This window comes from Dipodomys ordii, unplaced genomic scaffold (genome assembly GCF_000151885.1).
Source record: "Dipodomys ordii isolate 6190 unplaced genomic scaffold, Dord_2.0 Scaffold45, whole genome shotgun sequence".
NCBI classification, from domain to species: Eukaryota; Metazoa; Chordata; class Mammalia; order Rodentia; family Heteromyidae; genus Dipodomys; species Dipodomys ordii.
In genome coordinates, this window is record NW_012267261.1 from 9,496,959 (window position 1) to 9,503,848 (window position 6,890).

Below are 6,890 nucleotides of genomic sequence, written 5' to 3' on the forward strand. Positions count from 1 at the left end.
ATGGACTTTCCTGCCCAGGCTGGCTTTGAACCATGATCCTCAGATCTCAGCCTCCTGAGTAGCTAGGATTACAGGCGTGAGCCACCAGCGCCTGGCATCAGCTGATCACTCTTGTTACCCCAAGATCCTTGATTCTGGGTGCCTAACCCTGCAGCATCTCTTGGAAGCACAGCTTCACCCTTGTTCATCTTCTCCTACTGTCTCTGTTGCTATTTCTTCAGAATCACTACTCCCTTTACCCCTCTGTTTCTCTCCAAAAAATGTCCCCTAAATCTTTTTCTTTGAAAAGGGGTTCCACAATGCAACATCCCATCCTTCTTCCTCCCAGGCCCTTCTGGTCCCAGATAGCTGTGGGAGTGGGGAATGCTTCTACTCTCTATGACCCTATGGCCGCCTCCCTGCAGGCTGGACTCTGTCCTCAGGCCCCATTAGCACCTCCCTCGCCTGTCTGTGGCAAAACCTGTAACTGCTGCCGGATTTGCCCTTGACCTCCACAGAGCATGGATGCCAGGCTTCCTCTCCTGACTCCTTTGGCTCCCAAACCCCTGGTTCCCCTCCTCCATCCAGCACAGACAGGCCTCCCTCTGAATAGCTGGCATTCTGCTTTGTAAAAGGAGGCAAGGAGGCTTGGCCCACAGCCCATACAAGCACTGTTTTTGCTGATGGAAAGCTGTTGAATTCTGTAGAGCTAAAATTCTGTATAAATAGGCACATTTACAACTTCCTGTCCATTTTGCTATCAGTCATTCTAACAGAGTAGAACCAATAATGACTTGCATGTGTGGCCACTCATTCTGTTCCCAGAGGCTCTTCAGTATCCCTGTCTATGTGTGATGGAAGTATCTTTTATGTCTGTACAGCATTAAGTGTGATTAAATTCAACTCTTTTGGCATAGATAATGTTATCAGTCAGCTTGGTTTTTTTTTTTTTTGGTTGTTTTGTTTTTTGCCAGTCCTGGAGCCTGAACTCTGGGCCTAGGCACTGTCCCTGAGCTGCTTTTGTTCAAAGCCAGTGCTCTGCCACTTGAGCCACAGCCCCACTTCCATCCTTTTCTGAGTAGTTTATTTGAGGTAAGATTATCATGGACTTTCCTGCCCAGGCTGGTATTTAACCATGGTCCTCAGACCTCAGCCTCCTGAGTAGCTACGATTACAAGCGTGAGCCACTGGTACCCAGCAGTCAGCTTGGTGTTGATGAGTTCTTGCTTAGGTACTCTGAGCATTGTCAGTGCCCATGATTGGTGATTGATGATGGGTCATTGATCCTTGGAACAGGGCTAAATGGCCCTTGTTAACTCCATGGGCCTTGGGAGAGGCCAGAGGTGAGCAGATGTAGGAATCTCTGTGCATGCAGGTTGAGGCTTTACAGCAGTGTCTGGATAGAATGCAACCTGACCCATCATCCCCTTTTTGACATGCTGGGTGGCTTACACTTTCTGAAGGAGGTGTGGAGCTTTAAACCAAGATGGCCCCTGGCCATCTTGTGTGCCAGCTACTATCATTTGGTGGAAACTACTTGGAGTACTGTGTTAAGGAGGGCTCTGGGCACCGTCCAGATGACAAGGTCAGCTGCGAGTGCGAAGGACTTGGTGGTGTGTGTCACAATTCTGCCATAGCTGCTTTAAGCCTTTTTTTTTTTTCCAGTGCTAAGGATGGAACTCAGAGCCTTGTGCATGCTGGGTACCTCCTACTCCTCTGTCCTGTCCTCTTAAGCTCTAAAAGAGTGAGCTACTTGATGCTGATAAATTTAGAGCTGTAAAGAGCAACAATCCTGGTGTTACTAGGCATGACGGCATAGGCTTGTAATCCTAGCATTCTGGAGGCTGAGGGAGGAGGGACATGAGTTCAAGACCAGCTTGGGATATATAATAAGACCCTGCCTCAAATTAAAAATAATAAATAAAATCCAACACTCTCTCTGTGTCCCCCCCCCTTGTTCATGATCTTTCTATCTTTGCCTCCCAAGAGCTGGGGTACAGCCATGCACTGTGACGCCTGGCTTTGATGAGGATTTCTGATGGCCCATGTGCCTTCACTGCTCCACTGGCTGACTGCCACTGTTTCTGTGCTCCCCGCTGCACAGCTTCTGTGTGTGCTGTTGTCCCGTCTCGTCCACTCTGCACTTGGGGTTGTAGGAAGTCTTCAGGAATAGCTTTGGTTGCAGGCGGCACATGCTGTTCTTTCCAAGAAACCCTGATACTTTCCATCAGCTCCTACTTTCCCCACTTTTGAATCCCATGGTCTCTCCTGAGCCCTGGATCTGGGGTATACTTAGCTATATTGGCCTGGAGCTGGGTTTGAGAGCTCCGAGCCCTGCAGGACCGTAGACATACCCATGACCGTGGGGCTTTATTCCCACTGGGCCAGCATGGCGGGAAGTGGAGTCGCAGGCTCCTCTCCTGTCTGTGCCCTCTCCAGCTAGCAGAGCCTTGCAGGAGCAGGGCCAGTCAGCTGTGAAGTGTGATCTCTTTCCAACACATACAGCGCTCTCCAGTTCCTTGACGCTTGGAAATATGGTGACAGATTTTTTTCTTTGTGATAATTTGTTGCTGCCAAAACAGACGTGGAAAATAAATTATACTTATTTCAGGAGAGATGGCCTCTCTAGCCTCGCTTCCTACTCTCTCCATGGCTGGGTAATACTTTTCCTTTTGCTTTATAGGATTATGAGAATACAAGTCTTTGGAGAGTGCCAGAGCCACATTCAAAATTTTCTCCTTAGCCAGGTGCTAGTGGCTTGTGATCTGAGCTATTCAGGAGGCTAAGATCTGAGGATTGTGGTTCTAAGACAGCATGAGCAGTACTGGCATAAAGTAAAAACAAAACAATAACAAAAACCCTACAAAAACCTGTCCCTGAACTCTGAAACCCACAGTTAAAGTTGTTCCCTCTCCCTTTCTCACTCACTCACTCTCTCTCACTGTGTGTGTGTGTGTGTGTGTGCGTGTGTGTATATACATATGTGTGTGTGTATGTATATGTGTATTAATCCTGGGGCTTGAATTCAGGGTCTGAGTGCTGCCCCTGAGATTTTTTTTCCCCTCAAGGCTAGTACTCTACCACTTGAACCACAGCTCCACTTTTGTCATTTTGTTAGCTAATTGGAGATAAGAGTCTCAAGGACTTTCCTGCCCAGGCTGGCTTTGAGGGATTATTCTCAGGTCTCAGCCTCCTGAGTAGCTAGGATGAGCCATTGGCACCTGGCTGAAGGGCAGTTTGTGAAAATTATAAATTTGTGGATGGGTGGGTGCAGGATGGTTTTGTGGTGCAGCAATGTGTAGCATGCTCATGGTAGAACCTAAGGTAGAACCTAAGGGGTGAGTCTATAGAAGCTTATTGCACAATCCTTTTGTTTTGTTTTGTTTTTTGGTCCGTCATGGGGCTTGAATTTTGGGCCTGGGCACTGCCCCTGCACTCTTCAGCTCAAGGCTAGCGCTCTACCGCTTGAGCCACAGCATCACTTCCGGTTTTCTAGTGGTTTATTGGAGATAAGAGTCTCATGGACTTTCCTGCCTGGGCTGGCTTTGAACCGCGATCCTCAGATCTCAGCCTCTTGAGAAGCTAGGATTACAGGTGTGAGCCACCAGTGCCCGCCTTGCACAATCCTTTGAACTTTGCTGCAGGTTGGGAAATTTCCATAATGAAATGTTGGGTAGGGGGAAGAAATTACTCCAAACAGTGAACCATTTTTATTTAAGCCAGGCTCCTAACCAGTGTGGCCCCTGGAGCCACAGTGACCCATTTCATCTATGAAGATGTGCTTGGGAAGGTTGCTGCTGTTCAGGCCTCAAACTGGGGCTGGTCACACATGGGTGGGGACGGCAGGCAGTCCTCAGCCCGTGACCTTGGACATCAGGGCACTGTGCTCTCCCGTGGCATCCACATCACATATTGGCTCCTACACAGAACAGACTGCATTCCTCCTCCTCCTCCTCCCCCTCCTCCTCCTCCTTGCCTGCCTGGCATTCCACCCCTGGCAGAAGCCTGGCCATGGGCCTCTGTAATGTCTGTGAAATGTGCTGTGGCTCAGAGCCACCTGGGCAAGGCTGGCCTGCACACAGGGCAGGGCCGCTGGCCTGCTCCAGATGAACTCCCTGTCCCCTTCAGTGGTGGGGGACCATGCATACTGAGCCAGAGGAAGGGGGGCCAGGAAGAGGCACTCTGGGGCTAGGTCCTGACCTCTATTACAGTCATACTCTCCTGAATCCAGGTGCCAGAATCCAATGCCACGATAACTGATGCAGGCGTGTAGACAAAATACAAGGACTCCCGAGACCCCAAACATCTCCCCAGCCTGGCCACCCCAACTCCCGCTAGCTTAGAGGTGGGAACTCAGTAAACACAGACTGAAGGTTTTAGGAATGATGTCAGCCTAAGCAAGATGGCATTAGGAAGGAAGACATACTGCAGAAATAGTATAAAGGTCTGTCCTCTTTCTCCCGCTTTCCTTCCCCTCTGTCTCCGCGCACCTCCATCCAGGTGCCCCGGCAGTTGCTCCACCCCCATAAACTCTTTTTTGCCTCAAAAAAAAAACCCAAAAAACTACAAGGTAGATAAACCCAAAAAACTACAAGGTAGATTTTTTTAACTCACATTTGAATCAGTTATAGTTGTGCATGTCTATAATCCCAGCACTTCAGAGGCTAGCGCAGGAGGAAAGTTCAGGTCAGCCTGGGCTCCATAAAAAGACCCTGTCTCAAGGCCTGGGAAGGTGGCTCAGTGGTAGAGCGCTTGCCTTGCATGCATGAGGCCCTGGGTTTGATTCCTCAGTAACACATAAGCAGAAAAAGACCCTGTCTCAATCTGCCTGGCCCTTGAAGGTGGTGGCGGTGTTCATGCTTTCTGCACTCTTAACAGGCAATCACTGTCTGACTGTCTCTCTGTCTCTGTCTTTTTTCTTACTCTCTCTCTCTCCCCCCCCCCTCAGTCTTGACGCCCTTCCTGTGGACACCAGCAGAACTTTGAGGCCATGACTACGTACCACCTTGCATCAGTGTATGTCAGGTTCTCTCATTGGCTAGCCTCTGCTCTTTGGAAGACATGGAGTCTGGAGTTCAGACCCTGGGCTTGCATACTGCAGCTAGCTATATGACCTTCACTAAACTGCTTTTTCTTGCCGTGTCTCAGTTTCATCTCATTAGATGGAGAATAAGAAACCAGGCATGAGCTGGGTGCTGATGGCTCACGCCTGTAATCCTAGCTACTCAGGAGGCTGAGATCTGAGGATCATGGTTCAAAGCCAGCCCGGCAGGAAAGACCCTGAGACTCTTTTATCTCCAATAAACAACCAGAAAACCAGAAGTGGTGCTGTGGCTCAAGCGGTAGAGCTCTCGCCTTGAGCTGAAGAGCGCAGGGACAGCACCCAAGCCCAGAGTTCAAGCCCCACAACCAACAACAACAACAAAAAAATCCAGGCATGGTGGGGTTCACACCCATAATCTGAGCTACTCAGGAAGCCAAGTGGATGTATCAAGGTTCAAAGCCAGCCTGGGAAGAAAAATCTACCAGACTCATATCTCCAGTTAACAAGCAAAAAAGCTAGACATGCAATGGGTCAAGTGGTAGAGTGCCAGCTGTGAATGAAAGGCCATGTTGAGAATATAAGGCCCTGAGTTTAAGTCTCCATACCAGGGTACACACACACTCTCTCTCTCTCTCTCTGTCTCTGTCTCTGTCTCTCTCTCTGAACTAAGAATAGTCACTTCATGGATTACTGTGAGAACAAATAGTTTAAAGCACATCACACCTCACCTGACAATGTACAGAGCCTCCCTTGGGGCTGGGGGGCTCCCAGGGCCAGAGGCAGAAGTCAGCGTCTCCCTGGGACTGAGGGAGAGCGGCTGTGCTACTGTTTGGTTGTGCCTGAAACAAATTGTCACACATTTAGTGTTTGCTTTCCTGCAGCTCTGGAGGCCAGAAGTCTGCACTCATTTTCCCTGGGCTGAAGTCAGGGTATCTGGCAGCCTCACTCCCTCTAGGGTTGTGGGGCAAATGTGTTCCTTGTCTTTCCAGCTTCTAAAGCTGCATTCCTTGTGATCCCTGTGCTCCATCTTAAACATTCCCATAGCCACCCCCTGTGGTCCTCCCTTAACCCCGCCCCTCCCCCCAAGAACCTTGTGACCAGTTTAGGGCTCACCTGGACCATCCAGGGGAACCTGCTCATCTAAAACCCTTTCTTTCCTCTCATATCTAGTTTTGCATTGTACCATTTTTCAGTTGTGGAGATTAGAATGTAGACATATGCGTATATGACATTAGTCATACAACTGAGTCAGGAAGCTTTTCATGACTTCTGGTCTTGTGTCATGACTTGGCAAAGTTCTGGACTAACTTGGAGATAGCCCAGACGCTGCCAGGCCGTGTGTGTTACATACGTCTCTGCTCAGAGGGCAAAGTCATTCCCTCATTCTCTGTGGGATCTGCAATGCTGCTGTGCTGGACACTGGATGATACATGTTCATTCATAAAGATCAGCCAGCCCTGATGTGCCCCATGTGTCGTTTTAGGCCACGGCGAGTGTCACTGTGGAGAATGCAAGTGCCATGCAGGTTACATTGGAGACAACTGTAACTGCTCAACAGACATCAGCACATGCCGGGCCAAGGATGGGCAGATCTGCAGCGATCGTGGACATTGCATCTGTGGGCAGTGCCAGTGCACGGAGCCTGGAGCCTTTGGGGAAACATGTGAGAAGTGCCCAACCTGCCCGGATGCTTGCAGCACAAAGAGGTAGGTTGCTCTCCCTCATGCTTGTCTGCCAGCTAGGCAGACTTGGGCTGGCCACCCTCCCACCTCCCAGCCTGTGTGGAGAGAAACTTACTAACAGTCACTAAAGCACTGGCTTCAAAGTGCTGTTCGCGTGGGCATCTTCCTTCCTTCCTTCCTTCCTT

General features: G+C 49.7%; 1 protein-coding gene across 1 annotated transcript in view; it reads left to right on the forward strand.

The window, feature by feature from the left end:
- Nucleotides 1-6,890, forward strand: part of LOC105987971 (integrin beta-5-like) — a 27,793-nt gene that overhangs the window by 4,367 nt on the left and 16,536 nt on the right. The gene's annotated exons all lie outside the window — the stretch shown is intronic.